At 42.0% G+C, this 24,474-nt stretch overlaps 1 protein-coding gene across 2 annotated transcripts in view; it reads left to right on the forward strand.

Annotated features, from left to right (window-relative positions):
• Positions 1 to 24,474, forward strand: part of LOC117539523 (metabotropic glutamate receptor 4-like) — a 221,139-nt gene that overhangs the window by 27,011 nt on the left and 169,654 nt on the right. Inside the window, exon 1 of one of the 2 annotated variants that reach the window (XM_034205719.1) lies at positions 2,377 to 2,395. The exons of the other annotated variant lie outside the window; for it this stretch is intronic. The gene's annotated coding sequence lies outside the window, so the exon portion shown is untranslated. Of the gene's footprint in view, positions 1 to 2,376; positions 2,396 to 24,474 lie in introns of those variants that run through there. 2 annotated transcript variants of the gene reach the window in all.

The raw sequence follows: 24,474 nt of genomic DNA on the forward strand, positions 1-24,474 counted from the left end.
GCGTATTCTTTCAGAGTTTCCCTCGGTTCCAGGGTATTCTAGAAGGCCCGCTAGTTAACTGGCTCGAGACAGAGGATCTAGAATGCGACGAAGCAATTCATGCCGTTTTATTGTTTTTAACGTTGAAATGACAAGTGCAACAGGTGAAGATGAAGTTGTTGCGGAATTGTTGTGAGTACCCTTTTCAAGACGACAATTCAGTGAAAAGACGGACATTATAATGCCGCGGAGGACGGCGGCGGTGGCGGGGGGTGTGTGTGTCTACAGAAGGCACACACGCACACACACACACACACACACACACACACACACACACACACACACACACACACACACACACACACACACACACACACACACACACACACACACACGCACATTTGTGGAAACAGTTGTAAAACAGTAACTTTATAAATGTTGCCATGATGCCATGAAAGAGTTTAGTGAGCCATATTATTTAAGCTATTCCTTTTTGTAGAATATTATCGATCACATGGAATGTCCTTTTATTTTTCTTTCGAAAATACTTTTCATTTAATTTGTGTTTCTGGACAAACAACACTCCCTGGAGGAAACGTGCAGTAGCCTACATGCCAGCCGGCAATTACATGAAGTAAGCAACTTTTACTTAGAACATAGCATGGTAGGAACTAACTAAACAGACGTGAATATTTAAGAAATATAAACGTAATTTCTGTAACGTTAATTCAGGTCTGCCCAGCGTTGACCTCATGTAATTTAACGTAACGGGAAGTAATTAGAAACACTACTTAAATGAAACATCTCAAGGTTTAGCTAACGTTAGATAACTAGCAGTTAGTTATTTGCTTCTCGAGCTAGCAGGAAGCAAATTATTGTACTTGAATACAAGAGGGATTATACTCTCCAAAATTACTAACCATTGACTACAATACAAAGTGTATTTCAAGGGAGCCTTTACTTCTCTAAAACTAGACTTGAGACGACATAAGAAGACGAATAGGGGGGAATAGGTGAAACATTTGGCCACTTAGCTAAAATATCTATGGAGTCCCGTAGTTTAAAAGAAAGTAGGCTATACGAAAGATTTGGAGACCATTCAACTCTCTCCCGCCATGAAAGACTATTCTTACTCAGTGACGGACGGTGAGTAAATGCACCCCTCATGTGTCGTTTGTTGACTTTACGGACGGTAAAGCAGCCCGCCGTGGCACCGTCTATAAACTGGGTGGATGTTAATGCTGTTGTTGAGGCTATATTGCCTAATTGTGCGGTTCATATTATTCTGGCTGTAGTTTGTGTCTCTTTACAGTTAATGTGCTGACCTTGTCAGTGGTTATTAATGAGTACATAGACCCACCATTGGGTCAAGCCACCTGTTTACTGTTTGCATGCTATACCATGGTCTGGTTTGTTACCTTGGATATATCATCGGCTATTATCCTCTGAGATATTAGCTTTGTTTTACTATTTAGGGAATAGAGGAATTGAGGGATAGTGTGTAAGTCATGTATTTATCTGATACATGCATTAGGTATTCGATGAATGTAAGCTGGTAATGTAAGATAAGATACTTTATTGAGGAATACACTTTGCAATATTGCTGCATACTTTGCAATGTAAAGCCAACAAGGCATTACACTGATACACCAAAGACACAGTAAACAATATATAATGCACATTCTTTAAGAGATGAAATGAACACGTAAACATGAGGAAAGACATAATAAAAACTATTATGTATAATTCAAAGAAATCAATGCAACAGTGGATTTTGGCTTGTAATTTGTGAATGAATGATTTGTGGTTTGTATTTTAGGAAGGCACAGCATGTGGTTTACATTTGGGTGTGATATACACATTTTATTTGTATTGTCTTAATCTAATGTGAATATCATATTGGTTTTATTTTTCCAGCTAAATGTAGGCTAGTACCATCTTACAGTCAGTTTTGGGTGAACGTATTGAATGTATTTAAGCTCTGTGGGACAGCCTCGGCAGGTCACTATTAAAATTAATTGGCAAAGCTCTGGAAAGTTGAGCTCGATTTTGGCATTTTTATCCAACATGCTGACATTTTCCAACTATTTTCTCCGTATTTAATAACACAAACTGTTTAGTGGGAGTCGTTTCTGTTTATTGTTTTATATTTTGTGATCTGTTTACGATATGTTGACATTTGGAATACAAGTAGCTGTTTGTTAGCCTGTTGCCCATTGTCTCCCCAAACTTCACCCATCATCTTCTCTTATAGTCCTTTGTTGTAGCCCTTATGTGCTTCAAAAATAAGTAAAAGATGCAAAGAGTTCTCACATAATCAGGCCATTCTGTGTCTTCTTTCAGATACAAACTACTCAGAAGAGGCTTTCTTGATTTTCTCCCTGGAGTCACCTGGGACTTAGGCATTTCGTATCAGGTGCAGGAGATTTGAAGTTTGTGTATTGTTTGCGAAGGTGGCTGTTACATGTTTTGTTTATTTTCCCCAACAGTGCATGTACAAGGTTTCATAAGAGATTTGAGGTCAAATTGAGACCAACACCGCCAATACCTGTTTATGTTGCTGCTGTTTATGAATTGTTCCTACGATCTTGAACAATCTCATGCAGACTTTACCTCCAAACTGATTATTCTTACTTATATGCCCTAGTTTTCCATGTGTTGCAGCTTCCAGAGACTGTTGGAGACACATCTCTCATGGGTACAGGTTTGATAAGACACACATTCCTTAATCCTGACAGACAGACAGGTCTAGCTCAACAGATACAGTAAATCAATCAATGTGTCTGAGAAGTAGCAGCCTGCTGTATCGACTGTGACCCCCCCCCCCCTCCCTCCCCCCCCCTCCCTCCCTTAACACAGACATTTTCTAGGACACGCTTGACATTGATGGCTTGTGACATAGTCTGTCTTTACATTCCAGCTGTGTACATACTAAGCTGTTGTTGTAGCTCATATTCTTAAAAAAGAAACGTATATGAAGTATATGCTTTGCATCATTACCATTTAGCGCTTAGAGTCAACAGGAGGCTGGAGATGGTTCACATCATGCCATCTTTTTACTGGACCATTAACCAGCCTCACAGAAGGGCAGCTAGTGAGAGAGGGCCGCCCTTCAGTGCCAGAGGCTTCGAGACACCAGGACGCTTGGATATATATCTTAACCTGTAGATTCAAAATGCAAGCCTGTCCTCTGAATCATGTTCAATCCAGGGCCCCAAGGTGTGCATGTGATGATGGGTAGGAATTGAAAGCTTTGTAAGGAGGAGACCTGGTAGTGGTGATGAATACCAAGTAGAGATGTCGCTTCTTCTCCTCAAAAGGAGAGCCTAAACAAGAATAGGAGCCCTTTGTGAATAAAGGATAAGACTGTGTAGACGAAGGCTGGCAACGGAGGAATATGGGGGAGTTTGTTTCATCATTATAGCGAAATGTTAGTCATTGAATCAGTGAAGGAGAAGTCAACATTTTGTATACCCCTCTGAATCCCCCTTAGAGCATCTTCATCCTGTTTAAGCAGCATTAGATTTCTCCCTCCGCTCTTCAACGGCAGAGATTCAAGGCTTGTTCTCACATTTCAGTCCATTTATCCATTAGCCTGCACAAAAAGCATCCAGTGCATCGCAAGAAGTAAACAACACAATTGGGATTGGCCTATTTCTTCAGCACTCTCTTTTCCTCAACCTTGTCTTCCAAATGACTTACACTATCTTCAAAACAACGGCATCATATCTGCTGTGTTGGAAAATCACAGCTCTGGCCTCGGTAGTAATACGCCTTGTTTGCATGTCCTAACATTTCGGCCCAGAAGTAGAGCGGCTCTCTTGTGTAGTTGTCATAAAGTTGATATTTTAGGAGATGAATTGCACCCGTGTTTCCTCAGGGTTCTCAGCAAAGGGAAATCAAACAGCCACCCTCAGCTATTGCATAATATCATGTCTTAGCAAGATTTACCACATATCTGGGTTATAAATAAATCACAGCTGCCAACTGCATTTTGCTGTTTCGGTAATTAATGTGCCCCAGAGGCAAACTATTCAAGGTCTACATTCCCATCCCTCTTCCTATCCAAAAGTCACAAAATACATCAGATGTCATGGGAAAAAGATTGGGATCATTTCAATCATATATGTTTTTTTCAGTAAAAAAATGCTTTTCCTAGTAGACACCTGGCAGCAGTGCGGAACATATATGCATCATACTGGACATGATCCCATCAATCTTTATCTTCCGGTTTTATTACTTCATTTTTGAGGAACTCACATTTATATTTAGTTTTTTAGATTGTACTTCTTATCCTTCTCTCTTCTTATTTCTACATTTACCACCAAAAATACTTTTCTGCATACACTATCACTGATGATTCATATGCTTTCCAAAAGTTTCCAACTTTTCCAACTGGAAGATTTGCTCCCTTTTCTTTATGATTTTGTATTTAAATATAAACCTGGTTTATAGAAAATTAGGAAGAGAATTTTCATGATTTTTATGAGAAAGCTCTGGGGGTTTTTGCCTTTGCAGACCATTTACATCTACAGAGCCTATAACACACTACAGGAAAGGGAAAACCCAAAAAACCCTTAACAGCATATGACTGAAGCCTGCATATCTGATCCCCATCACCTGTGTTTCACCCCCAAAAACATAATAGGGCCCCTTTAAGAATCAACCCTTTTGCAGAAACTAGAGACAATAAACTGTTTTCTGTATTGAATCTCCATTTTGAAAATGTCTTGACATCATAATTAAAAGTTAGATTCAAGTGTGCTAGACATTTTCTGAAATTGATACTGATACAGTGATTATTGTTAAAAGAGAAACACTTTTCCTTGCTGATTTCCCTCAGGATTGTTATGATGATCACACTCAATAAATGTTGATCGAGGAATTACTGTGTAAATTGATTCTGATTTGTTGTATTCTTGCTCTTCTACCTGCTGGTGTAGAATACAAATGTGGCCACATTGAACCAAACAAGTGTTGTAATAAGAGCTTACTGAAATCCTCAGGTGATTTTCTAGAAAGCTTTACCTAAAGTGTAATGTTCCGATTAACCCAGCTTCCCCAAATGTCTTTCTTTTTGGTGTCTATATACGCCGGGATCCGGAGTCATGGATGATCCTGCGCTCCTCTGTCCTGGATCGCGAGCCCTGGATCTTGAGTCGTGGCTGTGGTCCCGGATCATAGGTCCTGGATGGATATCCTCGTGGATTCATCTTCCTATTATACACACATGCATTTCCAAACATTTGGACTACCTATGTTGCAAATGTATTATCTTTTCAATTTACACACGGCATCTATTGCACGTCTGTCCGTCCTGGGAGAGGGATCCCTCCTCTGTTGCTCTCCCTGAGGTTTCTCCCATTTTTCCCTTTAAACTGTGGGTTTTCTTCGGAAGTTTTTCCTTGTACGATGTGAGGGTCTAAGGACAGAGGGTGTCGTATTGTCATACTGATATTCTGTACACACTGTGAAGACCACTGAGACAAATGGAACATTTGTGATATTGGGCTATATAAATAAACATTGATTGATTGATTGATAATGACTTTATAAATAACTCTATTACAGTATGCACTGTTACTCTGACAACTGTTTACTCTGGCAATTGTAGTATTATTGTAAGGTATAGGAAACACTTCCCAGTAGGCAGGGCCGGACTGGGACAATAAGTCAGGCCGGGAATTATACACCCAGTCAGGCCACTACCAGTTTTTTGTGCCATTTTGCTGGATTTATTTGTCAATATTTACAGCATTGCTGCCCGTAGTGATAGCCCTCTAAATCTACTACCCAAAAATAAACATATGGACATGGGTTACTATTTAAAAAAATGTGCAAATCTATTTAGGAACCTATGTGAACATATTTTAAGTGGGGGTGGACCTCAACTCTTATAGGGGGGTCCGGGGGCATGCTCCCCCGGTAAGATTTGTTTTTAATGTTGGACTTAAATGCATCAATCTGGTGCACTTTGAGGGGGAAATAAAGAGACTACACCCATATGAAACAGAACTGTATACATTTAAATAATCATAAAATCATAAGAACATGGCCATAGCCAATAACATCCCATATCCAATATGGAAAAACATTGAAACTTGTTTATTTATTTGTTTTTGGTTCATTTATAGTTGTGAGTGTGTCTGGGCTCCTGAACCAGCCTCTCCTGTCTCCCCCCTGCTCCTATTTGAGGCAGCAGCAAAGACTAGTTTTAGCTCTCAACAAGTTTTAATAGTTTATCTTACCTTTTTTCACCTAGTTAACGTTTTTTTTATTTTTTATTATTCATGCATATTTTACTAATCACTCCCCCCTCAAATGGAAATATGTGTTTACATAAATGGTGACCAAACCGTTTGAGACCCACTGGGATAACTTGGACTAAGTTAACTATCTAAACACTCAGAGAGTCCTTTACCTCACCTGAGCTGTAGTTATCAGTCTCTCAGTCTGACAGCAGAGGACTCTCCCTCCACCTTGTGGTTGAAAAAGCTCCTTATATCCGTTAGTGCAGCTAGCTAGCACCAGATGCTAACAACAACAACAATACACGTAACTGGTGCGCGTGCTTTATCTCACTCGCTCGCGCCACACATAACACACACCCTCCCGAGCTTGAATGACACACAGAGACCAATCGAGGGCATTAGTATGATCTGTATGAAAGTGGCCATGTCGGCAGGCCACATCATGTAGACAGCCAGTCACCCTCTGTGAGGCAGAGTCAGACCCACATTTGCGCAGCGTTGCGTTCACAATACATAGGCCTACATAAAAAAAAAAAGGTCTTCAGGCCAGCAGGCCTCTTAGCAGGCCAGGCCATCGGGAAACCTCCCGGTCCTCCCGATGGCCAGTCCGGGCCTGCCAGTAGGGCTCCACGATATCAGGAACACTTGCAATATGTGACAACACTGTTGAATATTGCGATCACCATATCACTTGCGATATTTAAACAAATACTTAAAATACATTGTTAATGTCTTTCTGCCCTGGATTCATTGCCAACATAACCCCAGACATTAGACTATGCAGAAACTGAAAACATTACAAACATTAATTCCAATCCAACAATATATATATATATATATAGTTTAAATATTTGAATTTGTGGTTTACACAAAAGGACCTACACACTGTGTGCTGTCCCCGGTATATGTAGTGTGTATATATCTTAACAGCCAGATAAACTCCCTCCGTACACCAAGACTCTGAAGACGTGAATCCTTTGCCCACAGGTTTAATGATATAAGGAAGGTGTGAAACAAAAAATAAACAAGACAAAATATAATCAATTCTATGATCATTTCTACATACACAAATATGCACAATGTATATAAATCAACACAGCTTTAACATTAATTGAATTGCCTTGTTATATTTACTGTAAGCTTTTTAATGTATTTATTGTAATTCTAGAACTTAAACAGTTATAAATGGCATCATATTTTAAACATATAATCAGCCATTTGTACATTTATTCATTTAACTCTCCTTGCATTAGCCTTGTACAATATTGAGACAACTCGGAAGATCTCCAGCATTAAACACCACAGAATACAATATTTCCTAAAAATAATCATCTGTAATTGTTAATAACATAAACAATACTTACATACGATGCGATCAAAGGCATTAAGACGTATGCAGATGTAGCTGGATTTCTAACAAACAATAACCAGTGTTGTGCTAGTTACTGAAAACCAGTAACTAGTTACCATTACTAGTTACATGTCAAAAGTAACTCAGTTACTTTACTAGTTACTTAAACCCAAAAGTAATGCGTTACTGTGAAAAGTAACGTTTTAGTTACTTGAAAAAAGGGCTCCCATTAATGCCCTTATAGCCTTCATTTCAGTACTGTTATTGCATTGGAGAATAATACAATCTGTTGATCAACTTGACATGCCTTATATGCAATCTGGATTGCATCGATATTAGCTGGCTTTCCATTTTTGTATATTCTTTCTCCAGGTAGTTGGAAAAAGTTTTCCGTCCCATATGCCGTGTGCCGCCCGGACATGCTATCATGCTAACTAGCTCCCTGAAAGCGGGTGACTCCACTGTAGCAATAGCCTGCATGTGTTCTACAACATACCGTCCAATGGCTTTATCGACTTTTCCCTGGCCAGCAGTCCCTTGGTTAAAATCCAGCCGCTGTTGCTTAGGTGGAGGTGGAGTGGCGTCGGCTGAGTCTCTGTGGTCTTAGCTACTAGCTTCGTCCCAGCATGTTGTTTTTGCATTTGTTTTAAGAGATTTTAATTACTGGTTTGGGCAGTAGATAGGATCTTTGACCCGCCAGGACACAACTTACATTTAACAGAAACTTTCTTTTCTTTGTGCTCGACAAAAGTGAAATAGTGAGAATATCTCCAGGTGGAGAAACTAGACTTGAGCTCCGCCGCCGCCATGATAGTCTTGTTAGTAAACAACACAAACACGCCCACAGCCCGTCTCCGCATGTGACACAGGAAGTATCTAAGTACATTTACTCAAGTACTGTACTTAAGTACAGTTCTCATCTCTGTTCGCCTGGCTGTTGACTATATAAAAAAACTAACGGAGTAACGCACCATGTAGTAACGGTAACTGAGTTACTGAATTTAAAAAGTAATGCGTTAGAGTACTAGTTACTGCCAAAAATAACGACGTTACAGTAACGCGTTACTTGTAACGCGTTAGTCCCAACACTGACAATAACACATTGCTCACAGAGCCATACTTTGCCTATTTCCTCTCTAATGATCACCTGACACACCCATCTGATGATGTCATCCTGATTCTTAAAAGGACCACGACTAGGCACAATAGCCACACAAAGAATAGCCCAGAAAATGCAAACAAGAGTCAACTTAGCTGAAACAGAACACTCCCCGTCTGACGTGATACACGTCACCCAAATCTAGAACACTTCCATTACCTAGCCATCTGGGGGGAGAAGAGGCACCATCTCTGCAACAGGCCTAAGAAAGAGCGAAGTCCCTCCTGGTTCGATGACCTTCACCTCGACCTGATGCAACTTCCCGTTTTTGTTAGGAAAAGTCTGTGTTGTCAGTCGAAGAGGCCATTCATATCTTGGTACTTGATTTGACTGCCACTTCTTGCATGCTTGAATGATGATATCTGCGGCCTGATTGGATTCCTCAACAGTGAATTCTGCCTCGCAGCAATGCCAGCCCTTACGATAACTGTTCTTTTTTGGGGTTGCCTTGAACACACATGCGATGTGCAAGAGGCGAGTAACAGAAGGAGTGAGTGACTCCCATAAAGAGGACTTGGTAGATCGCTGGGAACCAAGCTGCTTGTGAGCTGTTGCAGTGCTCAAAGTAGACACTTGAAGCCGGATATCTGGGTCTGGACTCGGATCCACACGATCATGGTGCTCTCAGAGATACTTGGCTTTGGCTTGGACAGAAACTTGGGTCCAGTCAGCCAGTTAGTGTCTTTTAAATGACCTGGAGCCACCAAACGTGTTACATGATCTGTGGGGTTCTGATCTGTCGGCACAAAAGGCAAATGGTCCAGATTGGGCACAGTACTTCCAAGGTGGTCAGCATCACAGGAGGTTTTCCCATCTGAATCCTGAGTGACTTGGAGAATAGGACACTCTAGTTCTGTGGTTTTCGTGTAGAAGCTGTTGATCGTCAATGGTTTGTTGACGCTTTCTAGACAAACATTGCCTATAATGACCCACCCCAGATCTAACTTTTGAGCATGAGGCTGGTTGTGTGAGCCATTCATCTGTTTGCGAACCTTATGAACTCTGATAACGTCCCGACCTAGGAGAAGCATGATAGGGGCTTGTGGGTCAATGTCTGGGATGAGGTGCGCCACTGACTTGAGGTGTGCATGATTGAGAGCCACATCAGGGGTTGGGATCTCATTTCTGTTGTTAGGAATGTCATTGCATTCTATGAGGCTGGGTAATGAGATGTGGACAGTTCAATCCAGAGACTCAACTTCATAGCCACTGGCTCTTCTTCCTGCTGATTCCTTCACTCCAGCACATGTTCTCAGACTTTGGTCACTGAACATTTCAAAGAACTGTGAACGAACTAATGATCTGTTGCTCTGTTCGTCCAAAATTGCATACAGTTTAATTGCTTTGTCTTTGTGGCCTGATGGATATACATTTACAAGACATATTTTGGAGCAGGATCTACCTGCCAGATCTCCGCCACAGACGTTTGTGCATTTGGTGGTGACATGAGGAGGAGGTGAAGTGTTCTCCTCCTCCCCGCCATGCTCTGGAGCAGGGACCACCTCCTCCATCCAGGGTGCGGGTCCAGGGTGAAGTGCTGTATGGTGTCTTTCACTTTTGCATTCAAAACATTGAATTTTCATTTTACAGTTCTTCGCGAAATGTTATGATGAAGAACAGCATCTGAAGCACACATTATTCTCTTTTAGGAATGCCTTACGCTCATCAATGGGCTTTGCTCGGAATGTACGACATTTGCGGAGTGGATGTGGCTTTTCATGTATCGGACACATTTTATCAAAGTCCTCAGATCTCGTTGGGGGCTCACCGGTTTCAGTAACGACTCCGGGGAAGATCTCTGTTTTGTGGACAGAGACCTCCCGATATTTGTTTGGTTTCCAACCTGTCTTATCATTCTGTTTAGCTGTGTCGGTGTGGGAGGCAAAGTTGAAGCTTGGATCATTCCTCATGATAGCCTCCTGGCTGACAAAGTTCACGAAGAAGTCAAAGGGTGGATAGTGGACAAGATTTTACCGCTTGTAGGATGCACCGACTGATGCCCACTTTTCCTGCAGACCGAATGGAAGCTTCTGAACTATTGGGTTGATGCCTCTGGCTGTGTCGAGGAAGGAGAGACCAGGCAAGTCTCCTTCTGCTTTGGCAGATTGAAGTTCCATTAATAGATCACTTAACTTTGTCAGTTTGGAATCATCTTGATTTGTTATTTTAGGAAAGATGTCAATGCGTTTGAACAGAGTGTCTTCAATGACTTCTGGTGAGCCATATGTTCGCTCGAGTCTGTCCCATGTCATTGCTAATCCTGCTTCAGGGTGATTTATGTGTATTGCTGTTATCTGTTCGACATGTTGTCTTGCCTCGTTACCAAGCCACCTGTGCAGAAGATCCATCTCCTCACTTGGTGTCAGGTTTAAACCCCGGGTTGCGGTCTGGAAAGACCGTTTCCATGCTCTCTAATTCTGAGGTTTTTCATTGAATTGAAGCAAACCTGTAGCAACAAGCTTGTGCCGTGCAAAATATCTCACAAAGTCATTCAGGTTTGAGTCGTCGTGATTGTAATTTGGAGACATGGGATGGGGCGATGAGGAAGGATTACCACTATGGTTTTGAGGCCTGTAATACTGTCCAGGAGTACAACGGTTGTTCTCAAACTTTACATTGCGCGAACCACGAGCACACTCGTCTCCATTGATGCCAGGCTGCTGTGAGGTAATATGAGGTGATTGGGATCCAGGATTGGTTTGATGGAGAATGAAAGGTTTGGCTTCTGGTTTGAGCTGTGAATGTGAAATGCTGTCGCCAGGACTTGGCTTTGTAATTGCTGGTACATAATGATCACTTAGTTGAGGTTTAGCCTCCGTTATTTTGGCTTGGTCAGCAACATATTGCTGTGTGCGTAATGCTGCTTCCAATGATACACAGCTTAACATTTTTTTACTCCTTTCTTTCTCAATGTCTAAATCCTCAGCAGCTTCAAATACTTCTGCTTCAGCTATAGCAGCAGCTGTCTCTGTCTGTATGTTGAGCATTTCCATAGATGCTTCCAACTTAGCTTTATCCAGCCTTAGATTAATTTCCTCTTCGGCGTAGGAAAGACGTGCTTTAGCTGCTTCTGCTCTCGCTCGTGCCCTGACTGCAGCGGACCCAGTTGATGATGCTCTTGATCGTAGTTGGGAGCCTGAAACACGGGAGCGCGTGTTTAGCGAAGAAGCCTTTTCTGTCATGGCACCGTCTGATAGTGTACCTCTCTTTAGACACTGTTTTGACGGTCATCCAGTGGCTGTATGTGAAGATGCTGTCATTGTCTGCCAGCTTACACTGCGTTGTCCTGCCCGCTAGAATGCCGTATTTTCACTGTGCTGTCCCCGGTATATGTAGTGTGTATATATCTTAACAGCCAGATAAACTCCCTCCGTACACCAAGACTCTGAAGACGTGAATCCTTTGCCCACAGGTTTAATGATATAAGGAAGGTGTGAAACTAAAAATAAACAAGACAAAATATAATCAATTCTATGATCATTTCTACATACACAAATATGCACAATGTATATAAATCAACACAGCTTTAACATTACTTGAATTGCCTTGTTATATTTACTCTAAGCTTTTTAATGTATTTATTGTAATTCTAGAACTTAAACAGTTATAAATGGCATCATATTTTAAACATATAATCAGCCATTTGTACATTTATTCATTTAACTCTCCTTGCATTAGCCTTGTACAATATTGAGACAACTCGGAAGATCTCCAGCATTAAACACCACAGAATACAATATTTCCTAAAAATAATCATCTGTAATTGTTAATAACATAAACAATACTTACATACGATGCGATCAAAGGCATTAAGACGTATGCAGATGTAGCTGGATTTCTAACAAACAATAACACATTGCTCACAGAGCCATGCTTTGCCTATTTCCTCTCTAATGATCACCTGACACACCCATCTGATGATGTCATCCTGATTCTTAAAGGGACCACGACTAGGCACAACAGCCACACAAAGAATAGCCCAGAAAATGCAAACAAGAGTCAACTTAGCTGTAACAGAACACACTGGTTTTTCTACGTGTTCAAGTCCAATGTTGTCAATGTACACCTGCGATCATTCGGCACTACGGCTGTGCCCGTAGTAAAACACTTTTTCAATCGGCCGGTGACTGGGGCGTCTCTCTCTACTTCATCATAATTCAGAATATGAATTAATAACAAAGCAGCATGGTTTTAGCCGCGGCTCAGAGGCTGCCTCCTGTTTCCTCTGGTGGTTGCCGCAAGTGTTCGTCATGACTAATTGGAAAACCCGTTATAAAATGTAATCTTTCTTGAAACAAACATACTTCCCAATAACAGAAGATCTGTCTTTTTTATCTTATTTTATTTTGTATCACTCGTCTCTCTCCCTTTAGCCTTCACTATGTTCCGCTAACATGGGCTTTACCGGCTCGGCCAATAGCCTGACTTCTATATGGGGGGGGCGGGACATCTAGAGCACTAAGGCTTCATCTGATTGGTCAAATATATTAACAAGAAGAGCATGAATGCTTGGCACATGGTATAGGCTATCATTTATCGCAGTTCGAGCAGTCTTTGCGATGAGTCTATCACAAATGTTGATATCGCGATAACGATGAATTAATTGTGCAGCCCTTCTTCTCAGCTGCAGGCGTGGCTGAGGAGCTGCATCTTCAAAATAAAACAGTGTTGAAACATTGGAGAGAAGAAACCCCACGTTGAGTTTCTGAGATCTGAGTGAGTGGAGGCTTCTTTCTTTTTTGAGGTCTTACACAAACTGGTATCAGGATCGCTCTTTGTCTTAAATCCACAGTGTGACAGTTAGCAATAAAGACTCTGTTCATCAAGACTTCTTTTCTCCAGTGATGTGTGGAGGCGTATGAAGGCCTTCAGATTTTCTCTGGTGAAATTATGCACATACTGTAGCAGCAATTGTGCAGTGATGGAAATGATTATACTTCTTGATAAATTCCTATCTTAAGAAAAATATAGACCCATGTAAAATATCACCAACATTTGCATGATTATGATTCTCACATTGATGATGTATAATTTTAAATTGTTAAACTTCATAGCAGAAACAGATTGATTGACATTTTTATTCCATACTGTAGGTGTCATTTCAAGCAACAGCCACTGTTTCTCCAATGTAAAGATTTGCTGCGCTTCATACAGTAGAAATAGCTTTCAGTGATACCTAGTGTTGGAGGATGATGGATTAAAACTCCTGGGAAAGAATTCTTCCTTATCGACTAATTAGGTTAGATTATATTTACTTTATGGATCCCAATTTGGGAAAGTGTTGTGTCTCAGCAGCATGTAAACAAGTCGTTGAACTACAAATTAAATGAAAATAACATAGCAGTTAAAAAATATGTATTTGCCTTAAAAGATCAAGTGGTTTCTTTTTTTTTACTTAACCCCTGTCAGCTTTCCAATGGGCTACCTGCGCCTGGTGCTTAGTACACATTAAAGGTCCCATGGCATGCTTTTCTGGTTATTACCCGTCCCCTCGTGTGTTAAGTAGCTTTTTCTGCATGTAAACGGTCTGCAGAGTCACAAACCCTCAAAGTACACCCTGTAACGAGTAAAACACAGAAAATACCTGTCTATGCTGCCCCAGAACGCCTCGTTGGAGATTTTTTGATTATTCCGGGTACCAAGTGACATAACGACGGCCCAAATGGACCTATTGGTCCAAATGGACCAATCCGTGGAGCTCTTCACACACCAGGATCCCTTGGCGTCACTATCAAACGCAGTGGGGGGACCTTTAGCGTTGAGCATAGAGCTCCCTGAACATTGGTAATAGACAAGTTGGGATCGCGGAGAAACACTCAGCCGTATCTTTTCTCAGCGGCGATACTCCGCGGAGTTTCGCCGGCACACTCAGCTTTATCTTTATAGTTTCGCCGTGTCTCGCTGTCTCGCAGACCCCACGCAGCAACCAGGAAACTACACCAGTAATACAGCTCACACTGTCCGCTCCTCGAGCCTCAAAGGGCGGAGCAGTGAGCCCCGCAACGTCCCGCCAACACGGCACCCAGACCCCACGCAGCATTCTTATCTGTTTGTCCTTACTGGTGTCATTTTCTGGTTGCTAACAAACGCCATTGTAAAACATAATCACTGATGTTCCGCTGTAACGGTGGTGGACTCATCAGAACAGAGTGGGCGAGCTGACGAATCAGAGCACAGTGGGCTCATAGGGAGGGGGGGGGAGGGCAGGAGCTCGAACGAGCCGTTTAGGACAGAGAGTGAATACATACTATACAGAGATGCTGTATGAGAAACCAATGTGAGTTTGGAACATTGAACAATGTAAATCTATTCTAGTAGACCTCAACAATGGAATTATGATCAGTAGAAATGGCCATGACATGGGACCTTTAAAGTAATGTCCTAAAAAAGGATGTAATTTTCTCTTTGACCAACATATTTTCCTCAAAGCTAAGAAAAACTACCAAAAACAATGCAACAAAAAAATGAAGAGTTTCTCTTGCCACTTTGTGTGGTCTTCAGAAAATAAATGCGTGCAGAGAACATATATCTGGGGTTGGAGCTACACGTCAAGTGAATTGATAATGGTCCAGTAATGCCTGTGCCATTGCGAGGTTGTCCACCTCCCTAAATACCGCTAGAGCCATTCGATCACCATCTAGCACAAGGAACGGGGAGCTGTGTCAAATGGCAGCTGTTAATCTGCTGAAAGGCGGGAAAACCTCACGCCATGTGGGCCATTAGTGAAGGAAAAGGCGGAACAATTGGCAGCACTCAAGTAAAGCAAGGCAAGTTTATTTATATAGCACCTTTCAACACAAGGCAATTCAAGGTGCTTTACAAAAAAAAATGAAAGACATTCAGACAAAGGCATTTAAAAACAGTAAAAGATAATAAAAGAAACATTAAAAGAAAAAATACATGAATACAAAGTTACAGTGCAGTTTAAGATATGAATAGTTCACACAGAAGTTCCACTTTACTGATGAACACAACGGCTCAGTTTCAATTAAAAGCAGCGACAAAAAGAAAAGTCTTTAGTCTGGATTTAAAAGTAGTCAGAGTTGCAGCGGACCTGCAGGTTTCTGGGAGTTTGTTCCAGATATTTGGAGCATAATAACTGAACGCTGCTTCTCCATGTTTAGTTCTGACTCTGGGGACAGAAGGCTGACCAGTCCCTGAAGACCTGAGAGATCTGGATGGTTCATAATTTAGCAGGAGGTCAGAAATGTATTTTGGGCCTAAACCATTCAGTGCTTTATAAACCAGCAGCAGTATTTTGAAATCTATTCTTTGACACACAGGAAGCCAGTGTAAAGACTTCAGAACTGGAGTGATGTGATCCACTTTCTTAGTGTTAGTGAGGACTCGAGCAGCAGCGTTCTGAATTAGCTGCAGCTTCCTAATAGATTTTTTAGTGAGACCTGCGAAGACACCATTACAGTAGTCGAGTCTACTGAAGATAAAAGCATGGACAAGTTTTTCCAAATCCTGCTGTGACATTAGTCTTTTAATCCTGGATATATTCTTTAGGTGATAGTAGGCTGATTTAGTAACTGTTTTAATGTGACTGTTGAAACTCAGGTCAGAGTCCATGACTACACCTAGATTTCTGGCTTTATCTGTTGTTTTGAACATTGCACACTGAAGCTCAGCGCTAACTTTGATACATTCTGCCTTGGCTCCAAAAACCAAGTAATACAAAATATGTCTGTATGGTTACTTTGTATTCATGTAATATTAATACAATTGTCAATTCGGTCAAGCTATCGGCATTAGAAATACAGAAACAAATGTTTAATTGGTAACACCAATCAATGAATCAGTACTAATATACTAATCAATTTCCAAAATAAGTGATGATAACAAGGAGTTACCACTTCAGTTTTGGTTATTGCAAAATCCAAGGCAATTCTGATACTGTTGAAGATAAATATTTGCGTGATAGTCGACGGCAATACCAGTGTTCATTTTGATGGTGTGGTTTTTTTGTAGTTTCTTGCCATTATATGCCAGGGAAACAACAAAAACATTATTTAAATTAAAATACATAAAAACTAGGCTCACCTGATGCTACTATGGAGGCTGAATACAGATTGGCACATAGATACAGTATAACGCCATTTGTGGCAAAAACAAATTAAAGTGACGGTCAAAAACTATACATTGAATGCTTTCTATCAGATCAGTGTCAACATGTTCCAGGCTAGAATAGCTGAGTTAATGTTCTGAATAAGCAGATCAGTGACAGATCGCTCATTTGAGTGTACTAATTGTCTTGCAGATTGCAATACAAAGAGCAGCATGAATAGTGAGAACCATTCTTATATATGCATCCTTTTAAGTCTCTTATCACTCAGTTTCTTTCTTTTGCTGGAAAGATAGTGGCAGCCTCTTCTAAGCTCTGCAGTCCTTGTGCACAGCTTAGCCCCGCTCTCTCTATTCGTTTTCCTCCGGGCAGCCTTCCACCACCGTCCTATTGATCTGCTGTGCAGCATCAACATGCTGGAGTGTCAATTAGAGAGCTCCTCCTGCCCATCTGTGAGAGCACGGCGAAAGCACATCTCCTTGGCTCGGCATCGAGCAGCTGCTCAGGTCTCAAAAGATGAAGAGGGGAATAATCTGCTGAAAATAAATATACATTTTCATTTCAGATGTCCTTGTTTGTATTTATAATGTCCCTTTTGCCATACTGATTGGACTGTAAAAGACTTGGACTAGAGCTGCAACATTTCTAATGAGGAAGTGCTATCACATTGTGTGTTTCAAGATGTAGGGGCTGGTCTGGAAAACACATTGTTTTTTCAAGGAGAGCATATCAGTATTACAATTTCAGGTAAAGTGCATTTGGTCTGGTTTAAGTTGATTAAAAGCAATACATATTTCTTAGTGAACAAATATTCTGTTTGTATTACTCTTAACACACTATTTCCCTTCTGTTAAAACCATAGACTGTAAAACACAAAGTTGTCCTTAGACCTCCTTCAAACATGTTTGCATGTTGCAACACTTTCTTAAATATCAAAAAAGGTCTGTACACTTCAAATATAGTCATGGTGACAGATGTGTAGGTGAAGCGAGCAAACAAGATGTAAGCAAACACCCACGATATGTCTCCTTCTGCACATTCAAATGTTCTTATTTAATAATAATTCAGTCGAGAATACTCATTCAATTAAATCTCCATTATTAAAGTTGCAAAATGGTCACCTTTAATGTGCATACATTTTTTTATAATTGTAAGGTTTTTGGCTTATCAGGATAAAGGTGTTACTGCATATGTTGCTGCTGCTGTAGCTTACGTATACACTCTTATTTGCCTGAAGGTTACTGTATGGCCTTTTGAAATGAATTCATAGTCCATTCAGAAACGTAATACGCCGCACCTGAGGAAAGGTTGTTCTCCTGATACAAATCTCAGTCATTCTCGCAGCTCTCTTTGACATTTTGTTGTTGCTTATTTTCCGTGTGTAGGTCTGTGTTGTACATGCTTATTGTGGTATGCCATTACATGAAAATACCATATACACACGCATGTTGTCTTCTTAATGCAGTATCTCAAAAGCAAACTTAAACTGAGGTTGGATACAGTCAATCTTGGAGGATTGTAACATGAGACACAAGTCAAGTCTGAGTTACGTGCAGTATTACAGCTGAGTTCTGGAAAAAATATCTACAAAGAAACAGTGATAATGTGCAACCAGATTTCACTGAGTATGCTAATACTGCACTTTGTATTCAGTTACTACATCACTACATGTCATGGTGAATAAAGCTCTGAAAGGTGGCCTGCCTTAACACTGATGCTTGATTAAAATGGGATTCATGGGTTTTCAAGAATGATGGTGGTATTTTGAAATGATTTATTCAGAGGCTACAACCAGCCCTCACCTAAAGAACAGATCTTTTAGATAAAACAAATGATTTACTTACACCCTGTTCAAAGAGGAAACACTATAACTATCTGAAAGCAGACAAAACCAGCTGATTAACACGATAGTGCTCGATGTAATCTTGTGAGGTAATGTTTTTCCTTCAGTTGCATCTCAAGATACTCTTCAGATTGTCTCGCTGTCTTCAGTCTGACGGAGACAGACTCCCCACCAGCTCTTCTTTTGTGCAAACATGAAGTTTGATGACATCTGTCTCGAAAAATGCAGTCTTGCAGAACTGTTTTTCAAACTCTTCAATTTTTTACAGCTAAACTTTTTTTCTTTCACCTATACCGAGGTATGCTGGCAGACTCCTACGTGTCTGTGTGTGATGTTAGATATGCTGGTTCCTATTTGGTGATGGGGGCTAAGGTGAGTTGGCTGGTTTTCCAGTTGTCATCTGCTCTGCAGCAGTTAAAGTGAACCTGCAGTGAATCAACTCTGAAAAAGTACTTCTCACTCAGTAGGAGATAGTTGGGTGTATTCAAAGGACCTTGTCACTTCCAATACGCTTTCAATGAATCTCAGCCGCTGCTGATCCGAGGCTTCAACCCACTCTGCTGGAAACCAATGTCTAGAGCTCTATTCTGTTACCGCGTGGAGGGAGATTGTTCCGTCAGAGCCTATTTCTGCTCCGGGAATTAACAGGGTGTAGATATGTACATACATGATTGCTGGGAATAGCACATTTTGTGTCTATATACTATATGCATGCATTGTGTGTCTCAGAAAAAGGGAAAAAAAGGGAGGAAATGAGAGTGTCAAGAATGTGGACTGTAGATGAGCTAACTAATGAACTGTAGATATCTTAGACATTTAAAATCCCCATTATGCACCTCACCAGCATTTTCACAACATTTTAATATATATAATCTACATCTCATAACGGACTAAGCGGTGAAAAAATGAAAGCAGATAATTCGTGTAGAATGATCAATCACTTCTTGAAGATATCCCCTTGGGCTCTGGGAAATTATTTGTTAAATTATCACACATGTTTGTTTTATATACAAATTGATCTAATCAGAAAATAATCTGCAGATGAATCAATAATGAAACGAAGTTGCTGCCCTAGTAACGTCCATCTCTCAAGAGATGAAATCTTCATGTCTTCAAGGCATTGAAGTTCTTTTTTCTATATGTGATCAGTAAGTGTAAAATCTGTATATCCTTCCATGGGAAATATTATAGGCATCAGTGATCTGGATGATGGTTCATTGATTTAGAAAATGTGCAGTATCTTCAGTATTCATGTATACCCAAAAGACAGTTTGCTTATTGCAGTGATTTCTTTTTTTCAACTTTGGATATAAAAGCCATTCTCCATTTCAATCAGGAGAGACGTGATGTATGGAATACATATTTATTATCGGTCACATTATATAAATGAAACATAATGATGACAGTTCATAACAAGTGAATGAAATGGTGTTTTGGCGATTAGGCCCAGGTTTTGTAGGATATCAATCGGGAAGGGAAGAACCGTTTCCGATGAACCCCCCTGGGTATAGACACTGGTGGTGGTGGTGATAAGTGGTTAGGTCCGGTTGGAAGGGAGAAGGTTAAGCTTGGCCCTGAGTTGAAAGCAGGAGGCGAAGGGGTGGAGGAGGGTTGCGCGTGGACACCTGGAAGACAGCTGATAGGAAAGGGGAGAGCATATATAGAGGGATTAACAGGTGCGATAATTAGGCTTGTAAATGGCGGGGAGTGATAGGTTAGCTGAGGAGTGGCGCTCCCTGTCATTTAGTGCAGGGAGCGAGTATTGCCATGACGTGCAATACGGAGTGATAGGTCTTCCTGTCTGAACTTGCGCTAAGCTTAATTTCAATCAGGAGAGACGTGATGTATGGAATACATATTTATTATCGGTCACATTATATAAATGAAACATAATGATGACAGTTTATAACAAGTGAATGAAATGGTGTTTTGGCGATTAGGCCCAGGTTTTGTAGGATATCAATCGGGAAGGGAAGAACCGTTTCCGATGAACCCCCAAAAGAATGAAGTATGAAGTACTGAACGTGAAGAATCTTACCTTGTGGGATGCAGTGGAAATCTATGGATGGAAATGAGAGGTTAATACATGTGAGAATTTAAACATCTGATGCCTCCCGGGCATCCTTCCTGGACATACAGGGCTTCCCGGACGTACGGGGCATCCCGGACGTACGGGGCATCCCGGACGGGGCATCCTGGACGTACAGGGCATCCCGGACGTACGGGGCATCCTGGACATACAGGGCATCCTGGACATACAGGGCGTCCCGGACGTACGGGGCATCCCGGACGCACCGAGCGACCCGACGTGCGGGGCGCCCGGAACATGCAGGGCTTCCCGAACGTGCGGGGCAACCTGACTTTAGCAGGGACACATTATACGGACCGGAGGTTAACGACCCGGACATACGGGGCTTCCCGGACGTACGGGGCATCCTGGACGTACGGGGCATCCTGGACATACTGGACATACGGGGCATCCTGGACGTCCCGGACGTACAGGGCGTCCCGGACGTACGGGGCGTCCCGGACGTACGGGGCGTCCCGGACGTACGGGGCGTCCCGGACGTACGGGGCGTCCCGGACGTACGGGGCGTCCCGGACGTACGGGGCATCCCGGACATACAGGGCATCCCGGACGTACGGGGCGTCCCGGACGTACGGGGCATCCCGGGCGAACGGGGCATCCCGGACGCACCGGACGTGCGGGGCGCCCGGAACGTGCAGGGCTTCCCGAACGTGCGGGGCAACCTGCCTTAGCAGGGACACATTTATACAGACCCGAAGGTTTTACAACCTGGACATACAGGGTTAGATATGCAGGAATAAACATGAGCCGCGGGGCGACATACGTGCTGACATGCTAGGAACCACCACCAGTTATATGCATACGTACCAATTTTAAGGTTGGAGACCTTTGGATAGCCAGCACGGCATTGAGGTTAGGGCGAATGTAGGATGAGAAAGCGGAGGAGGACCACCGTCCGAGTTGTTGCAGGGATGAGGATATATGAATGAAATGATTGCCATGATAATACAACAGGATAATGGAATGGTGTTTGGCGATTAGTCCCCGGTTTGCAGGATAATCATTCAGGAGGGAAAGAACCGCTCCGAAGAAACCCCCAAAGAAGTGAAGTATGACATACTGAGCTGTAATGAGTTTCTTACCTTGTGGGCTGACTGCGGTGATCTATGGATGAAATGAGAGATTAACATGTGGATTAAACAATCGGCCGGAATCACTGCCGGGCTTACTGTACATCATAAGATGCTGACCCAAAGGTCGACGGCCGGAATCAGCACCGGACTTACGAGAACACTACCACTAAACAACGGCCGGAATCACTGCCGGGCTTACTGTACATCATAAGATGCTTGACCCGAGAGCCGGAATCAGTGCCGGGCTTACGTACTACCACTAAACAACGGCCGGAATCGCTGCCGGGCTTACTGTACATCATAAGATGCTGACCCGGAGGTCGACGGCCGGAATCAGCGCCGGGCTTACTTGAACACTACCACTAAACATTGCCGACACGATGGTCGATGACCTGCGATGCAGGGTTAAACATACACAGATGAACACTACCACTAAAATGCATCAATACCAGGTAAGAGAGATCTTGGATGGCCGTCTGGTTGTTGTAGGGATGAGGAATAATTACCTTGATTGCGGCAGGGTTGCTGCACCTATCCTGGACGAAGCCCTGAAATGCTATTAAGACACCACCACCAGTTATATGCATGTTTACCATAGGTAAACTGAAGAGATCTTGGATTGCCGGCACGAGCCGATGTCCGGGCGAAGAGGGAGATGTTGACAATGTAATGCAGCTGTTAGCTTGAGTACAATGATACATGAATGTCATACCCTGGCTTATCATAAGCCATGTGAGCCTGAAACCAAAATATAAATGAGTGCAATATGCGCAGCATAAAATTATGTATGCTTAGGTGAATACTGAAACATGATATGGGACTAGCTTAATTAGCAGTTTAATTACGCCACGGTGAGACATAGATGCACTTGATTGGGTGATTAGACTGTCTTCTATCATCTTACATGAACTTCTCTTTCTCCCTGAAAGAAACCCCCCAGAACCACGGATGGGGAAGCATCCGTGAATAAAAAAACAAACAAAGAAGACTCATTGAGTGTCTGAGTGAGTAGATACGGCCGCTGCTAATGTGTGGCGTTAATGGGGGTAGGGGGGGATGGTTCGAAAGATTATTTGCCACGTGGTTCCTGGCGCGAGGTAGTGGCAAAGCTGCGGTTGTGCCTGGGGCATACAGACATCGGATGAGCGTCCTTGCAGAAACTGCAGATGTGGAGGAATGTACAATATGGGTGGGAGCAGACGTTTTCGTTAAAGTTATGACAAATCTTCTCGTCTTGCCTATGCTGCACCTGACGGCTTTGACTATTGTTCCCGGAAAACGGCGTGGGAAAGATTCTAGGCCCGGAGAGAGGCACTGAAGGGCAGAAAGGGGAGGTGTGGCCCCACAGCTGTTCTTTTTTTAACAAAATAAATAACTCAGTTACCTCTAATCATTAACCCATGTTTGTATAATTTAGTTAACTCCGTGTGTTGCTGCTAGCATACAGAACACCTGACGTGGAAACGTTACTCGTGGATGGGGCTACAGAGCTGCTAGACAGTCGAAAACGGTGCATTCCTCCGTCTGAATGTGCTGCACTTTTGATAAATGTTTAGACAAATTGCTAAACTCTTATTGCACTTTTGGCAACGACCATTCTCCACGTCGAGACGGGTCAAGTTTAACCACACCTCGGAGCGCGTTCTCTCCGCCACCTCCGCAGTGTGCTCCGCTATGTAGCAGCTGCGTGTGTGTAAACTGCCCTGCCCCCTCGCACAGACGGGAGAGAGATCTCGTCTGATCGAAAATACATCATAGACGCATTTGTTTGTCTTTTGCATATTAGAAATGAGTTGGCGCCATTCATTTCAGGTAACGCTGTGTTGAAGCTTGAAACTGCGTTAGTTACTGAGCATTGTAATGGGTAGTAATTACCCGGACTGCATTAGTAATGCAAGTAATACGTTATTGAAACTCCATACTGTAACACGTTACACCCAACACTGCAACTCACCTTACCCTGAACTAAAGGTAGCAATGCAGTGCTTGAATTGGAATGAAAAAGGTGCCAGTACTCTAAAATCAGCAACTTTTTCAAGTCAATTTTATATATACAGCCCACAAACAAGAATTTGGCTACTATAATGCTGGTGGGTTTGTCTCTTTACTACTGTATATTTAGAAAGGTTCACTGTACTTAACATTTTTTATGATAGGCAGCGGATATGGCTAAAGCTCAGTAAGGTCAATATTAACTGAAAATATAGCAATCAAAGTCTAGATCTTCTGCTGAAGACACATGAAGCAGAGACCTTTCAGGTGAGAGCCCCTCTGGTGGTGTTCAACATTAATGACAAGGAAACAAAGCTCTGGTCAGAAGCATTTTTTATAAAAAGCTTTAACAAAATGAAGTATTTCTGTACATTTTGAATGCAATCTAACTTTCCAACTCAGAAAACGAAAAACGAAAAAGTGCCAAATGTCTTCTCACATGGCTGAGCTGCTTTGCAATATACTTCACCACTGAAGAATACAAATATGTATAAAGTAAACTATGATGCAATCTAACTTTCCAACTCAGAAAAATGATAAAGAGCATGAACAAAGAACATGTAAAAAAACAAATGCAAAATTTGCACAATCTAAAATGAGAAACTGTAACTGCAAGTAACAAAGTCTGAGCCATGGTAAAGAGTTACATTGAACACCAAGCTGATAAGA

Source organism: Gymnodraco acuticeps, unplaced genomic scaffold, assembly GCF_902827175.1.
Source record: "Gymnodraco acuticeps unplaced genomic scaffold, fGymAcu1.1, whole genome shotgun sequence".
NCBI lineage: Eukaryota > Metazoa > Chordata > Actinopteri > Perciformes > Bathydraconidae > Gymnodraco > Gymnodraco acuticeps.